Below are 18,592 nucleotides of genomic sequence, written 5' to 3'. Positions count from 1 at the left end.
ATATAGAATGCCACCCACCCCAAAGCTAATGTGTTGGGAATGCAGAAAAGTTCAGAGGTCAAATAGTAGAATCATGAGGGCTTTAACCTCAGTAATGGATTAATCCATTTGGTTTATTCATAAATATAAATGAATCTACTTGATGGTGACTTTATGCCGGTGGGGAATGACTGAAGGAAGTAGATGAGTGGCGATGTGGTCTTTGGGACTCTATTTGTTCCTGGTCTCTCCCTCTCTCCCCTCTCCCTCCCGCCCTCCTTTCTGGTTGCTATAAACTGAGAAGCTTTTCTTCTCCACAACTTTCCACCATGATATTTCTGTCTTGAAGCCAGTTAATCACAGAATGGACCTCTGAAATTGTGAAACAAACCTTTCCTACTCTAAGGTACTCATGGCAGATGTTTATGTTACAGTCACAAAAAGCTAACACAATTCTATAAAATGGATTAATCTATCCATGAGGTCAAAGCCTCATGATCCAATCATCTTCCAAAGGCTCCTGTCTCTCCATCCTTATGCACTGGGAACCAAGCCTTCAATAAATGAGCTTTCTGGAGACATTCTACATCATGACCATAACAGGTGGCAACTTAAATTGTTCCTTATCTGTGAATCTTGATTAACTGCACATAACCAACAAAGCTTTGGGGAGATTTCTTCTCCCTTTAAATGGCTGAAAGGCTTGTGCTACATTTAAAAGTGTTACTCAGTCTGTATCAGGTACTTAAATCACTTCTCACCTCCTCACATTAGAGCTAATGTTAGAGTCCCATTAACTTAATGAGATATCTCGATAATGAAGTGTCCCATCTGTGATCCCAAAGTATGAAAACCAGTCTTCAATCTACATAGGGCCAGCTCTTCCCATACACTCAGTGTTAATACTGAGCATACACCCTCATCCTGAAGGCAGGCAGAAATCCTTTCAGGTGAAAGATGAGCAACAGAAGAAAGATAAAGACAGAGAGGACCTGTTTAAAAATATGTTTAAGGTTTTAGTATCTGTTTACATCGTAGGTTTCATCCCAAAGTCTTTTCCTTCATTGCAATTAATAATTTAAAAGAGACATGATTTAGCAATGTTATTAATATTCACATTATATTTGTCTGGTCAATGAGCTGCCTCCATGCATACAAAAAGCAGAAGGCTGCAAACATAATGCGATTTAAAGAACATGTTATGTTGAATTATGCCACTGGTAGATTGTATGTGATCCCATCTTTGGTAATCAGTGACCCTTTAAACATAATATTCACTTTAAAGTTATAGCAAGCCATTTCAGGTAAATAGGGGCAGGCATCCCTTCTGCAAACTCTATGTTAAATTTATCACCTGGGCTTTGCAGCACTAGTCTCTGTCCAGCTGTTACATGGGTCCTTTATGAGAACAACTTCAGTTTTGACTGTGAGATACCCCCATGTAAGTCAGTCAACTCACACAAATAGACAACCAGGCTTATTCATCCAGTTTCTTCTCATGCTTAGCTGAGATAGTCTGTGGCACGTTTAATATAATGGAGGATCTGGACAAAGAGCGTTTGTCCAGTGGAAAGACTTTTATATATTAGTGCAAAGGACATACTGAGATGATGTGTAAAAAACATAGACTTTAAACAACTACATATTAAATGTTTAAGGTGTGTATTCAAGTGTCTGTAAAATAAAGTAGGAGCATTGAGCTGTGGATTCATATTGTAATGAATGCAGTTTCAGTAACTTCCTCTTAATTACCACTTATGTAGTTACATTGAGCGCACCACATGAATAAAAACTTGAGCTTATAACTTAAGCACAGCCAATATGGTAAACTTAGCTGTGTGTGGGGGGGGGATGTAATTGGTCTCATCTTGATCTAGCTCTTTGTTATAATGACAAACTTAATGAGGATTCCTGAGAAAGGCCACCTGACTCATTAATGCTGCCAAGAAGGTTTGCACAGAATTCACATAAAACCAACAGATTCCCTCCCATTCATTTGAAATTTAAAAACCGAACATGTGGTTTTAAAGTTGGCACCTCAAGTATTCTGCATTGAGAGACAAAGGCTTATTAATCTTAGATCTAGCATCAAAGAACATTTTTAAATGCAAGTCATTGATTTCTTTGAAGTGAGAATATCAGATAAATTATATGATAAAATAAGAAAATTAATAGCATCTAAAAGAGTTTCATTTCATCTTAAAGAGAGAATTATGCAAATTTTCTCATGATGGACTTGAAGGAAGAGGAATAGAAAAGAAGTATCCTTCACCAGAGAAATATGGGTTGATAGAAGTCCAACTGTCAAATTGGATAGAAATATTTTCTTATGGTGTCTCAGCTAATAAATTGCAGAGCTAGAGTTGATTTCAGTTCTGCATAATTCTAAACATCACACATTTAAATTCTAACAACTTGTGCTTGCCTCTTGGCACATATATATTTATAATCATAACCTTCAACTAAAAGGCATGATTCAGATAAAAATTTGGTGAAATGCTTCTATATAACCTCTGATTTTGAAAATCAAAATCTTGGAGGCATTACTTCTTCATAATGGAAAATGTCCTAGCTTAAATTCCAAAGCTAAAAACTCAAAATTGGGTGTACTCTGTCAGTACCAGAATGACTTAAGAGTTTTTCCCCTTATTCTTGTCATAATTCTAATGCTGATTGTCCCTCTTTCCACACTTTCCATATATTAGCTCTCCTATTCGAATGCATTGTTCACACACACACACACACACACACACACACACACACACACACATTTGTGGTACTGGGAATTGGACCTAGGGACAGTCTACTACTGAGCTATACTCCCAGCCTCTTTACTTTTATTTTTTGAAACAGAGTCTCACTAAGTTACAGAGCACTGGCCTTGAACCTGTGATCCTCCTTGTCTCAGTCTCCCAAACACTGGAATTACAGGTGTGTACCACCAAGCCTGGCTAGTTAGTACCTTTTAACTTAGTGCACATATGTGGAAGGGGGTAGTGATGGGGAGGTTTGGCCTCCTGATAAATTTATGTCAACGTTTGTCTTCTTATTTGTTGCTTTCTGTCCTCTTATTTGAGCATGGTGATGAGAATATTTTACAATGGAATCTCTTCCCGATTACTAGATTACTCACTCAACAGGAATTTGGGAACTATGTGGGGATCTATGGAATAAATAGTGTGTTTTCCTACAGAATATGTTTCCAGACACTAATCATGTAGTTGAAACATCTTCATCCATGAGAATTACCAAACCAAAACTATCTCATAGCTAATATCACAATTATGGTTTTTGAATGGTTTCACTGTTTTAAATAGGAAGATACAACCTTAAGCCTGAATAGTTTTGTTTCCCTGAGAACACGAAAGTTATCTAAAAATAAAAAATATACAATTGCACAAAAGTGGCTAACTGATCACCCAAATCCTTATTCCTTTTTTATGGTACCCATGGCTCTCTCCCCCCTTAACCTGAGCCAGGCTCCTCTGAGTCCTCTGTTTGATCAGGACTTGAGCCAGCTTAGTTCAATTATTTATTTATTTATTTTTTAGAATGAATCCTGTTGAACCAGATTGGAGAAAATTTCCCCTTCCCCCTTTTAGTATCTCATCACTTTCAATATCTGGTCAAATTCCTCATCATTCTGTCAATATATCATCACAGCAAGATTCCTGTCAAATCAGTTTAGCCAGATCTTCCCACTGGCTGCTATTCCTCTAAGTAAGTTCCCATTCACTAACCCCCACACTGCTCCCTGGAAACAAATCTTTATCCATCCTTGTTGGATTTGAGCCTGTGTTTTTCTTTTTACTGCAAAATCTCATTGCAGTGTCCTATAAATACAGTCTTTGACAAGTGCCATGAAAGATTTCTCATTGGCACTTGATATACAACTGGAGTGTTTTTTCCACCTTTCTTGCAATTGGGTGTGGCTGTGTGCACCCAGCCTGGCCTATCAACCCTACCAGGTAGAGCCCCCATTAGCATGACACAGCTTTACTCTAACTGGAAACCTGTCTCTCTTGATTTTATGAGTGGGACATACACATTTATCACATGAGGATTCATCTGCTTGGCGTTTTTGTAAGTGTATCCTGAACTACCTTAACTGATATGCAAAATGTAAATCCTTATAGATGGGTGCTGTGGTTAACAAAAAAAGTCTAAACTCTAAGCAAAGGTTCCTGAGAACAAGAGCAGGGCAAAATGGGTGTTTTGTTTAGCATGGGGAGTCAACTCAGGGATGCTCTACCACTGAGCTATATCCCCATTTTATTTTGTTATCTGGACAGAGTCTCATTAAATTGTCTAGGCTAATTTTAAATTTGCAAGCTTCCTACCTTGGCCTCCTGAGTAGTTGAAATTACAGGTATGTGCCACCATTCCTGTCTTAGTGGCATGGGTTCTGCATAGCAGACATCAATAATAAAACTATGCCAGGAGGCAATAGCAGCTCTGTTTATGAACAAAGGATGGAGAATCCATTGGAAACTGCCAGACATAGCCATAAATGTATTTAGATGGATGAGCTCAAGTAGCTATGGAAGAGAGAAAGGCTACAGTTTGAATATCAGCTGTCTCCTCCAAAACACATGTTGGAATTTAATCCCCATTGTGAATTATTAAGGGGGTAGAAACTTAGTCTCACTGTAGCGTTTAGAGATTGAGTAAAGTCATCAGGGTAGAGGCTGCATGACTGAATATTGGTGGCTTCATGTGAAGAGAGGACGCACCACACTACACATGCATGCACACGCAAACACACGCACACTCCTTGTCTCATCATATGGTACTCTGTGCTGCCTCAGGATTCTGCCAGAAAGATGATCATCAGCGAAAGTGGCTCCTCAACCTTGGGTCTGTAGAACTATGAGACAAAAGAAACCTCTCTTTCCTTCTTTCCTTTCTTCTTTCTTTCCTTCCCCCTCTCTTTCTCCTTTCTCTTTTTATTTCTTCCTTTTTATCATTTCTTTCCTGGGGATTGAACCCAGGAGGATTCTACCTCCAAGCTACACTCCCAGATCTTTTGGGTTTTATATTTTGAAACAGGCTTTTGTTAAATTGCTGAGATTGGACTCAAACACATGATCCTCCTGTTTCAGCCTCCCAAGCATGGGGACTACAGGCATGTGCCACCATGACCAGCTACCTTTTATCTTTATAACCTTCTCAGCCTGTGGTATTCTGCTATCAGCAACAGAAACAAACAGGGAAGAAACTTTCAGGTCACAAGATGGGTGCATTTTACCTTTTCAGTGCCATATGTAGTCGGAGTACAGAAAATTACAGTAATTGCAACCTGTCCTATTTGGCTTTATAGGAGGGGTAAAGAGAGAGTTCATGTCATAAAAACAATTCAAAATTACACTGCCTAACACTGAGCCAGTAGCCCCATCTTCAGCTTTGTGAGCACTTCATTCATTCAGGTATCTGCTCTCCTTATCTCTCCTGTGTTATTTATGCATAAGCTTAGTTGTCATCCTTCACGGTGTGAGAAAAGTAAGTCAAAAAAAAGTCTAGACTCTTTTTGGTATTGTTTATTGATTTAAATATTTAACAAGTGACGGTCTGAACTTTTAAGGTAAATAAATGCATGACTTAGTTTGGCAATGGATTATGTATATATAACACACAACTGCTATTTCCACTTTGCTTTAGAAGAATCCCAGGTTTCCATCACTCATTTTTCACATACAAATTCACCCTGTTCTGCAGTCTGTAAATACAATCATCATGAAACATGCTATTTACATTGTGCATGATTTGGAATAAAAACAAATAAAATAAACAAGTGAAAAGTGATGTTAGGTTAAAGCAGATACAGAGAAGGCTTACAAACCCGTAAGTACTTATGTACTTTTACAGGTACTACTTATTCTTAAAATTCTAGTGAAATGAGGCATATTTCAACATTTTAACCAGAAAGGGTTTCTCTAAATCTGTACTAAGAGATAAAGAAAAATATTTTAAAACATAATATGAAACACCAAATAAAACTTTAAAAAATGAATGGTACAAGTTTCAGAGATGCAGTCATTTTATTTTTAAAATAATAGTCTAACATTTCAAAATGTGTGCAATTTAAATCATGCCCTACATATATAGTAGTATATTTACCTGGCATTTTTGATGACATTGTAATTTAAGTTTGCAATAACTAGATTTTTTTAAAATAAATGATACACAAATTATAATCTGATAGCAAAATAGCAGATGTATATTAATATTTACATAGCAAGCCAAGCCAAAAATCTAGACCCTGAAACTGTAGCAAACTGGACAAAATGTTAAAATAACTTAGGTATCTGGTTACATAAAAATTACCCCATGCAGAGGAAGCTAATGAAGGCCTAGCATACTATAACTATGCATTTTTTATTAAGTTGGGAAATCTACTTATTAATGTATAGTGCCTGGATATTTGATGGAATGTACTGAAAATGGAATATATGATGGAACATATTTTACACACTAACATGAATGGGATAAGTTCGACAGCAAGAGAATCGTTTTGGGAAATGAGACCCTTTGGTTTTGTAATGCGTCTACTTACTACTGACAGCCAGAATTCAGGTAGGTTGTTTCTGAAATGAGCAATGATATATATTATTTTGGGAATTCACTTAAATGGTATATCTAAAAAGCATAATGAGATAATTTTGCCACTTGATTACGAAAGTTAGAATGTAGTTGCAGGCAGGCCGTATAACACTTCAGACTTTTTCCAAGACAAAACTTTCAAAATGACTTTTTTTCTAAATAAAAAATATCTGTTAATCCAACTCAAATTTTAAAAAGTTAGAAAATATATCTCTCCCTGGATAATTTTTCTACTGAACCTAACCTGATCTGACCTCCTTGGCAATAATCTGCCATGATGATGTGAGTCAATATCTGCAAAACTGGAGTAGTTTTTGCTCCAAATTCTTAAAGTAAACAATAAACTGGTAGCTTGTAAATACTGCACATTTGGGCCTCAGATACCAATTCATTGGAGCAACAAAAAAATAGAGGAATAAATGGATCATGTTTGGATCACAGCAGCCATTCAAGTTTCATCTTAATTTCGTCTGGTTCCTCACTCATCTTCCTTCTATTTTGAGAATCATTATTGAAAACATTTTCCTTAGGAAATGAAAATGGTAAAGGTATTGAAAGTCATATTTCTTCTTTTGTTTCAAATGTTATGATTGACTATAAATTCAAGACAAAAGCTTTCTTTTTTCTGTGTGTTTGTTACTGGGGATTGAATCCAGGAGCATTTTACCTCTGAGTTATACCCCCAGCCCTATTTTATTTTATATTTTTTATTTTGAAACAGGGTCTCACTAAATTGTAGAGCACCTCACTAAGTAGCTGAGGCTAGCCACAACCTATGAGTGGGCACCACCATGCCCAGCTCAAAAGCTTTCTTAATAAGGAAAATCATATTACGAAAATAATCAGTATCTTTATAGGTACCAACTTATATGGCAGCTGTCTATTTTTTATAATTTCACAATAAAGTAGCTAGCATGGAATAAATAAAAGTTAACTGGTAAAGATTTTTTCCTTTTGAAGTTTTTAATTTTTCTGAGATTTTTCTTCCCCTGATTTTTACTAACTAATCTGTGTCTAAATCTTCTGAGGTACATAAGTAAGAAATGGGAATCAAAATTTAAAGGGTATTTGACTTATTGAAGCCAAAGAGGAAAAGCTTAATAATCCTAAGTGATTTTCTGTAAAACAAACTAGGTCATGGTGAAAACTTGTTCAGTGGTTTGAATGCAATAGTAATAAATTAACATAAAATGTGAAAAAATAAAATTTTTAGTTTTAGTACATGAGAAAATTAAGTGTTGTTTAAAACTTGTTCAAGTTATTTTAATCTTGTGGGAGTTTTTTTCTTAAAGCTACTCTCTTTTCCTTCCTATTAATACTTTTAAATAAGATCTTTGACTTATTTTCTCATGTGAATCAAATACTCTGCCTGAAATTATTTATTTTTTCCTGATAAAAAGATGAATGGCTTTGGTTTGAGATTTGTAAATGACTCATTCCTTTAAATACCATACAAAGACCAAAGCTGTGTATTTACTTGCTTAAAAATATGGCATTTTGTAATTCTGGTGAACAGGTCAAAATTGTGGCCAAAAACAAATATTTGAATACAGACAAAAAACATTGAAGGCTATTAAAATATGAAATACACAGTATATTGATTTTTCAACAGAACAGACATATAATCAATGGCAAATATTTATAGACCCCCAAAAAAGAACTCAAAATGTGATTACATGCTCAGTTGCGTTATAGAGGGATATCCAGAAAGAAAGTACACCCATATATTTTTTTCTCTAAATTATTTGCTTTCGATGTATTTATCTCATTAGAAAGGCCTTTTCAGAAAACAGTTTCCCTACAATCAGAAGAAGCATCTTTTCAATTTTCTTCTTTAGCAGTGTGGTACCCAAGTTCAAAAATACTACTTAAAAAGAAGAGAAGTTTTCTAAATTAAGATATTTGAAGGGGCTTACAAGATTGTCCAAAAAATAAAAGTCTAGAGAAAGTGTTTAAATTCATTAAAAATAGCACACATATTTTTAAAGATCCGTGTTTCTCTTGCCCGACAAAACCTCTAGAAGACAAGTTCTAAACTGTCTCAGTCACTTCTTCCCCTAGATGATCTCTGCTAAGTTCAACCTTCTCATCCTTACCTCACACATCCACAATGGGTTCATGTGCAATGGAAAAGGGAGGGCCCAGCCTAAGCAGTAAAATACTATTGTAATGTGCCTTATAAGAACCAGGAAGAAATGGAGAAGGAAGGAAGGAGGGAAAAAGAAAGAAAAAACAGACTAAAATAAAGAGGAGCTAAGGATGCTGGCGATCCGTAAAGCACTAATTGCACATAATACTTATACGCACAACGTGTTCACTTTACTCTCACCACAAGTCTTATTCAGAAATTATACCAAATCTATTGACATTCAAGTTATAGCCATCCTTGATATTTGGATTCTTACATTGTCTCTCATTAGCATAAAGGCTATATTAATGTTTAGTTAGAACTTGTAGCAAATATTGATGGAAGATATTAGTACCAAATTTTCCAAACAGAAAAGAAATTCTGCTCTTGTGAGCCTATACAATGAAAAGTTATTTTTGTTCCTTTAAATATGCATTCCGATAAAAATGTTTAAGTTCTTTATTTTACCAGAGCTTTGACATGCTGAACTTTACAGCATTGCTATTTTATGACTTTTTGTTGAAAATGAATACTATGGTTTAAAAAAACCCTATAATAAATTAACCATACCAGTATGTTCAGCTTTCTCCTAGGTTAATTAGGTTAGGTGATAGACATAATTTTAATGGAGACTGTTTGTTTTTTCTCTTTTCATTCTCCCTTCTTGAGTCTTTTTCTTTCTTTTTGTTACATTCCAGCAGAATCCAAGTATATATTTCATATATGCTCAGTTAGTCATTTGAATTTTGATAAGAGAGTTCTTTTAGACAAAAAAGTTTTACAAATCAACATAAAAAGCAAAGAGCACAATTATTTCAGGTCACTCAGTTACATAACAAATGAAAAGGATGAATTATACAAGTGCCTGGTAACACCCTTGAAACAAATTAAAATGATAGGAATAATAATTGGGGTGTCATTCACTAATATTTATGTTTATAAGAGAATAATTTAAAGAATTTTTCAAAAAATTCCCCTGAATTACTTTAGGTAATTATACAGTCCTCTAGTTTACCTAGACCTGGGCTAGAGTTAGAGCTTCCATCAGAAATAATTGTCATCTTGACAAATACTTTCTAGTCAAAGACTACAAAAGTAATTTCTTTGAGAGTCCAAACTAAGATTAGGCTTTTGGTCTCAGGTGGCAATTTATTCAATAAATACTTCAAAAAGAAGGGCCTTCTGGTATTGGCAAATCAATTGGCTGTTTTGATACTTGGCTTAACATTGGATTTTAAGTAAAATACTCAGAAAGAAAAGGACAGGGACATTGAAGTGGCTACACACAAATATATTTATCCACATCACTCCAGTCTCAGAAAGTCACATTCCATTGCTACCCTTGAAAGTTAGTAATAACTGAATATGAAAGGATGCTTCCCAGGAGGCAGCAAAAGTAAAATTGCTGTAGGAATTGAGATTTTATTGGGTTTGGAAATGCATATTTTCTTGTTAGAGGTGATATAAAATATGTATATTTGTTATTCAAATTATTTGAAAATAAGTTGCCTTTAACTTGGGTTTTATTCAGGAAAGTTTGAGAATATTTGCTGTATACTCTAATGTTAAAAAGTCTGAATGTAGTAGTAGTTGACTAATTATTAGGGCTAATATTATTAGCAATGACATCAAATTTGCAAGCCACATTTCAATGCCACAGTTTGTTAGTTTGTTTTACTTATATTTTCTATAGCCAGTGGAAAACACATAGAAAAAATTTTATGAAATGTAAGTCATAACTAGGCCTCCTCATGAGATGATAAAACCTGAAGTAACCCAGCAGCAAAAGTAATTTCTTTCTCATTGCTAGAGAATGTTCATGAGTCTCTAACATGTGAGAATATGTTTTGACATAAGTAAGTTGACTCAGCACAATAAATCTTAGCTCTAAATTATTTTTGTAATTCTGATTAAAAACTACTCAGGTTTTTTTTTCTCCTTTGAAATATCCATTCTAAACAACCTGCATAAGTTAACCAATTACATGTTAAGTGAGAAATCTTGAAATGGAACCTAACTAGTTTTAATTTTAGAGAACTGACTGTTTTCTTTATCTCTCCCAAAGGACAACATTGAACTTAAATTCCTCCACAGAGCACAGTCCACAGAGGACAGTCTTGGGATTGCCTAGGCTTCTTTCTACTCTATAGCTGAACACTTTGTTTTGCTAGCAGGAAAACTCAGTCTGGGAAGAGTAGGAAATATAGTATTGCCCAAAAATGATTTTATAGGTTTCCAGACAATAATTTTTTTCTGGCCTTTGTTTGATTAAATTTTCCAAACAGGAAAAGATATAATTCTGTAATGTCAGAATAAAGAATGAATACAACAAACAATCCTCTGGCTAAATTTTAGATCAGCCAAGCATGTTATAAAAAGGAAAAATATTTTATTTAATATCTCTTGCACAGTGAATAACTTATTCTGGGCTAATTTTAGCAGGCTCTTCTATGACATACAGCAGAGCTGGTATTTGGCATTCTCTGTTTCTTGAATCCAGATGTTCTGACACTTCCATTTACCTTCATTATTGCAACCAAGTCTAGTTCTATCTGTCACCTTTGGAGAGTTGCTATTTATAGCCCTGTGAGTTTCTAATCCCAGAACCACTGAGATGTTCAGCTGCTCCAAGGTTGGCACTACCTCCTAAGATGACTGAGAAAGGCTGGGGGAGGTTTTTGTGTCCTATTTTTTTTTTAAATAAGAGATACTAGTAGTCTAATAGATCATTTGGCTTTCGTTAAAGCGGAGGTGTCTATTTTGGCATCTGCTTCTCCTTTAAGAGTCTCTATACCTTCCTGAAGAAGAAAATTAAATCTCTTTGCTCAATCTCATCTAAAGTACCTGCCCAATACACTTTCTTCATTGGCCCCTCTGTCCTGAATTTGATCTATGACTGACAGGCAGCCAAATGCAAGGGAATGTCTTCAGGAAATGAGGTGATGTAAAAAAAAAAAAAAAAAACAGCAATTTTGCAGAGTTCTGATGTTATCCCAATTATTGCTTTCCTGTCCCACTTAGATATAATGACATTTTATAGACCACAGTAAAAATGTGTTTAGCAGAATCCCTTCTTTATCTCCAAATTGAGAAAATGCCACAGAAGACTGAATACAAATCAAATCCTTCATTTATAAAATATGTATTTCAAGAATCAAAAACAAGTCGTTTCCTAGGCTTGCCATATAGTTGGCTTTTTGCTCTGTTTTGTTTTCAGATAATAAACAACTACTTAGGTCTAATATTTAGAATGATCTGATCAGAAACTAGACAGAAAATAAATTTAGATGAAAGATACACTCAATGAAACTTAGTGGATTCAAATTAAGTATTTTCCATTACTTATTAACACTCAAAAGTAAGTATACTTATTAAGGATTTAAGCATGAATAAACATAGAAAAGGATAACTGTCAGAACCTTTTCAGTAAATCAACAATCATATTTGATTTTGAGAGGGTAATTTTCCAAATTGTGGAGCATACTAAGTTAAGTTTTGCTATGGAAATAGGAAGATAAAAGTAAAACATGCATAAACCTACTCACTGTTCATGAATAGAAAAGAGTTTATCTAATGAGGCAATAATAGGAGCTATATTTATGTAGGCGCTTAGGAATGGATCTAAGCTTATATGCTAAGTAATAATCTGATGTTTAGACACTGCTCATTATAACATAAGATACCAATTGCTTTTAATTGCAGTTCTAATGTGGTATTCTAAATAATGAAGTACATTTAAAGTTAAATGGACTGATACTATTGACAATGCACATTTGCTTAAAATTGTATTTTAAGATTAAAATAAAAAATTATTCAATTTGTAAAATTTAGTGTTTTCTTAATACTACCACACATTTACTTTCCAACATTCTTTAGTTATATTACAGATAACTTTCAGCCAACCATGTTCTGAAGTTATAATACCATTATACTTATAACTGAACATTTGTGTAGCTGTTGCAGCCATAGTACAATGTGTTCCTTTTTTATCCACCAAGACCTTATCAAACCAACATCTGAATTAATTTGTCCCAATACACATTTTCGCGAAGACTACTTTCTCAAGCCACTCTTCCAACCTATGCTGTACTCTTATTCATTCATCCTTAACTTGCTCCTCATTATCAAATATGCAAAGCCCCAAAGATTTGGGAAACAACACAAATAACACATAAATCTCTGTAGAGGAAAATAAATCACACTATAATAGGTATCTTTAAAATCACACACCAGAAATAATCTGATGAGAATATTATTAATTGGTATTTAGCATGTTTGCAGATGAATAACTTCTGAAATAGTTTTGTCATTTGTACACTTTTTCATGTGAATAATTACTTGTTGCTCATTTTGCTATAGAATAGAGAATATCTTTACAAAGTCCACACCAGCTATATTATTGCTTATGTAAGATGTCTCTATTTCCCCAAAGGTTCTATGAAGAGCACTGAAGTGCATGTTATGGCATCATCACCATGGCTTAAGTTATTGCTTGAAAGGTTGTTGTAAGGTATTGCTAAGGAAGTCACTTTTAGATGAATGTACAATTCCATGTGAAAAGTACATAGCAAGACTCAGCATTAAGTTTGTGCCTTTTCATAACAAAGTCCAAACATTTGGAAGTGAGTTTGTCATTTCAATATTTGCCTCTGTGGCCTAAAGCTCCTAGTTCATACCTCGGTGGTGAGGATCAGCAAATGATACGCTGCGCAGTAACTAAGAAAATGATACCATAGCTACTGTGCCTAATAGCCCTATAGTGAGCAATATTCATCCCTCATGCTTATCAGTGTTGACTTCTGTCTCTAATGAGTCTGAAGACTCATGGAAAAAAGCAGACTTTAAAGTTGAAACCAAAGCTAAAATCAAAAATTGTGAGCAAAATAACGGCATGAAACCCAGACTTTAGCTTTTTCAAAATAGCTTCAAATGAAATGATATATTGCTATCTCATTCAACATGTATTTGCTCCTAGTAACTGAGATTGTTTCACTGACACTACAACGATTCCCAAATCTGGCTATATGTTAGTATTACCTAGAGTGATTTTCTAAAATCAGGTTCTTAGTACCTACTGGAGGCCTCTGAAAGTAAAGCCTAGTCATTTGTATACATGAAAATCCCTAGGTAATTCTTACAAAGTCAGCCAGATATGTTCATGAAAAGCAGGTTAAACATTGAATGAAGTCATTTCTTAATAAGGATGGAATGGCAATGGGGTGCTTGACTGAAGCCTTGATCTGGTCACAACGTATTAGATACAAATGACACAAACTTGTCCTTCCAAAAAACAGTATTTTTTAGTCACATAATATCTGCATTCAACACACACACACACACACACACACACACACACACACACAGAATACTCATTACTTTATAAAACTATTTTATAGTATGAGAGTAGCAGTGATTCTTTCTATTTTATAAATGTATCAGAGACTTCTTTTAATGAAAAAAGGAAAGAAGGAACAGACTGGGGAAAATGAAGGGTGGCAGGACAATGATATTTAGGTTTCAATTGTTTGCATCAAGTGTGAGGAAGGAATTTTGCACACTATCTCAATATTTTCTCACAAGGTTATATTAATCTACATATGATATCAGTATCTGTTGTTCATTCACCACCAAGAAGATCCTGAAATTGAGTCCATTAAAAAGGGTCACTGTACCCATTTCACAATAAATGTGGTTCCTTCATGTTAACAAAATATATGTACATATTAAGTCAGTTGGTTGTAAAGTAGGTATGTTTCTATCAAGAACTGCCCATAAACCCATCATTGGGACTAGAATATGTTCAACTTTAATAATTCAGTTTCTCTTGCATCAAGAATTTTGGGCTATCTCCAGGAAGATATGCTTACAGAATTTTCTGAGTTGACATAATTTTTGTATCTGGAAGTCTAGAATCCAATAATGGAAATAACTAAGCAATGATATGAGGCTTGGCTGTTGGACTTGAGTTTCTAACTTTTGTTGGGTAAAGGCCTCTAGTGCTACCCAATGCATATTCAAAATAATGTATAATTAATTCCAAAAGAATTAATTATTCCAAGTCAAGGTGATTGGAGTCAGATTGTATTTTGTAAAAAGAGAGGAGGAGGAAGTACAGATATAAGCAATGCCACAGCATATTTGACAAAGATTAGTCATCGTTACTCATGCCTGGTGTTCTATGGCTTCCTATGCTTGCATTAAGCATGAACAACTCTTTCTGAGGCCTTCTCAGGGCCCAAAGTGGAAAGACAACCGTGTGTGAGGCTTGAGGGGGTAATACCATTTCTAGCATGAGTGTGAGGTAAGAAAGGTCAGGGATGAGCCTGCTCAAAATGCATGACAAGAAAACTCTATATAGAATTTTTACTTTATTCTCATCATCTAACACCTGCCAGGAGGCAAGTCATGAACCCAAGAAGCCTTCAGTATATACAGTTGACGACGGTCACAATCTTGAGCTCACTCCTGATGCCTTACAATGTCAGGCACACTGCTGCAGTAGTAGCAACACACAAAACAGAGGCTAGTGGTTTCCCAAATTCTCTCTGGCTTTGCCCTTTCGATCTACCTTTTGGCTTTACTGTTGAAACACTTTGGAGAAACTTGCAAAGTTAAAAACCTTACTACACTGTGAATGAGTGTTTCTTTAAACTGTTCCTCTCCTGGTTTGCTTTCCTTGTCCTGGAGAAGCACACACTTTCACATTTTCACAATAAATCACTGTGCTGAGACCACTGTTTCTGGACAAGAGAAGGAAGCATGAGAGACTGTGATAGTTAATATTTGAAGTGCTGACACCCTAAACCCTTTTTAAGTCTTACACACCATGTCCATTTCAGAGTTACCACAGGTCACAGTTTCTCAGGTTCCACATATAGCCAAGTATTAAAAGGAAAACTCAAAAATAATTTAAAATAGAATTAAAAAGAGGACTATAGAGACAGATTTTAGGAAGTGGAGTGACCTAAAAGCTATATCTGTTCCCCTCCTCTACATTAGATAATAAAGAGACCTAAGGAGTGCATTTCTCTTTTATTATGGCCATGTCACTAAAGTCTACAAAGGCAATGCTACACAGTAAGTTCTTTGTAAATATATGGAGATTCTGATTTTGTTAGATTATTGATTTATTTGGAAATAAATCAAAATGATCCTGAATGAGCTTTAGTACTGATGGCTAGTTATAAACTATCTCCTCTAGATTAGCTGCTTGAAAACAGGGGAGCCATAGGTGCCAAGTTATTTTTCAAAATATTCCTTTTAAAGTGGACTAAACACATTTTACCAATTTAAGATTGCTTGGTTTCTAAGGAGGTACTGTTTAAATTTCGTTTATTCTGCCATATTAAAATACATGATGTTCTTAAAAGTTTGTAAGGAAATGAGGATACTGTGTAGATATTAGTTGAATAAAATACAAATGTCATCACTTTGTTACAGACATGGTTCCTAAGGTAGGATATGTAGACTGCACTATACAGGACAAGTAAGATATATTGATTTTTTTAAAGCTTCTAACTACTGTGACTATAGCTAGAATGAACAGACATTTTTTATACCTTGCAAACACACATGGTAGCAAAGTAATTGAAATAGGTTGGCAAAATGATAACAGTAAATGTTGCCTCAGACTATCTTCAAAAATATGCTTCAATTATAGTGTATGAAAAATGTAGCTTACATTCTACTTGTAATATATAATAGATCTCTGGCACATTCTCAATATGACATTTGTGACATTATAAATGATGTAAATGGATACTTCTTTTCTGTATAAAATCATATAAACGAAATCAGAGTCAATGATTTTTCTAACAAGTTGAACATATATACACAAATTCTGCTCCTGAGCCCTGTCACCAGTTACTGAACAATCAAGTGGATTTCCAATGGTGCTTTTAAAATATAGACCTTTCCCATAGATATTTTTAGGTACAGAGAACATAACCAGTGTTTGGAAGAGTTGCTTAGACAAATCTTTATAAAACGTGAAGACAGAGATTGGATGATTCCGGGAAGTCCCTTTCAGCCTTATGGTTAAAAAGTATATTGTTGATCACTAGAATAGTTGTTGATTAAACATATCATACTAAGCTTTAAGCTACACAGAGTAAACAACAAAACTTCAGCAAGCCTGGCTCCCTGCCTGTGCTATATATACATAGCTCCTGAGCACAGCTCAGGCATTTTTCAAATATCTCTATGAGAACCAAGGTGCGTCCAGCATGTTCCTTCTATACTAATACCCTCCAAAAAAGGGGATTAATATCCCAGTCCCCTGAAGAGATTGCTTTGTGAGTCACTGTCCTCATGAGAATACGCTATCCTCAGCCTCCTCCGTGGGGACAAAAACAGAAACCTAGGCTCAGGCAAGGGTTGAGAGGACTCAGTGTCTATGTCTTGTATTCTCTATATAAAGAGTGTGGCACCAATGTCCTCATAAACCTCAGAATGAAAACAGAGCTCTAATTATAAAAAGAATCACAATTATAACAAATACGTTGCATATCTATAAATATTCTTAGCCACACAGAAAAATTAAAAATATTAAGCTTTATAGACCACATTGGAAATTAGCTAACATATAGCTTAGCTAAGTTTTGTTATAACCAAATCATAATTCAGCTCAAATCCCTGAACAGAAAAAAAAATACATATTGAATTCAGCACACATAAGCTACCAGTGAGGACACTCACTGGTGTAGAAAAATGCCTCAAAATTTCAAGCAAACAAATGCTTCTAGCTCATTAACCACAATGTAAATTTAGGTTTAATATCTGATCCCGAGTAGGACAACTCTGTGTGCCTAATTTCAGTGTGAGCGGTAGTAACATTTTCATGCATGGTTGAGCACAAGACCAGGTCTTCATTGTGGCAGAGCGTGCAAGGGAAACAGATCTGTAATTACGGTGATTACTGGTTTTGAAGGTTAGACCTACTCTAATGTTTATGAAGGCAATTCACTGAAATTAAAAGCCACATCAACCAAACTGCAGAATAACATTTTTTTTTAAAATCCCAAAGCCATAAAGCACACAATTTTCCTTGCTTTGTGTTATGCAATAAGAAACAACATTCTTGGCAAAATGTCCTGAACACGTCTTTGTCAGTAATACCAGTATCCAGGAATTTGCCCCTGAGAGTGGCAGTCAGCTCTTAGGAGGCATCAAATGGGGCAGGGGAGAGGAGTTACTAACATGTCATACAATAGGCTGCTTATCAGAATGCAATTTAATGTTACAAAAACTACCCATATTTATCAGTGCTAAGTTGAAAAGGTCCAATGTAGCAAAAGCATTTCATTTTAATTGACATGGTTAGCAAATGGCCGAAAAACCTTTCCATAATCTTAGTTACAGATATACCTGCTACTAATAAATTCCATTTCCTCTGGAATCCATGCTACATTAATTAAATCTAAAAGATACATTTACTAAGCAGACACACAGTGCTTTCTCAGCATCTGAAATCCTTGGTTTTATGTATTCTCAGGCCAAGTACTAATCTCTCTAAATAAGTGAAATTATATTAGATTAATAGGTAGGCATTACATAGTATATGAACAATACAGTAGCAGATTCTGAATAGCTAATGATGTTGTGTGAAGTGTAGTTATCTATAAGAGATATGTATAAAAATAGGTAATATCCCTAAAATATTTTGCCAAGTTGCAATTTTTCCTGCTGGGAAGTTTACCACACTGCCATGATATATGTATGAAATGTTTGTTCAGAAAAAGAAAATTAGAAAATACTCCTCATCTACCAATTCACTAAATGTAGTAATATATACTTGAAACTGGCTCTCAAAAGTGGTACAAATATATAGAGAAGATACCTATATGGATGACAAACAAGAAAACATGGAGTCTATCTATTGGTTAG

This window comes from Muscardinus avellanarius, assembly GCF_963383645.1.
Source record: "Muscardinus avellanarius genome assembly, chromosome: 1".
Taxonomy (NCBI): Eukaryota; Metazoa; Chordata; class Mammalia; order Rodentia; family Gliridae; genus Muscardinus; species Muscardinus avellanarius.
This window is presented reverse-complemented; position numbering follows the sequence as displayed.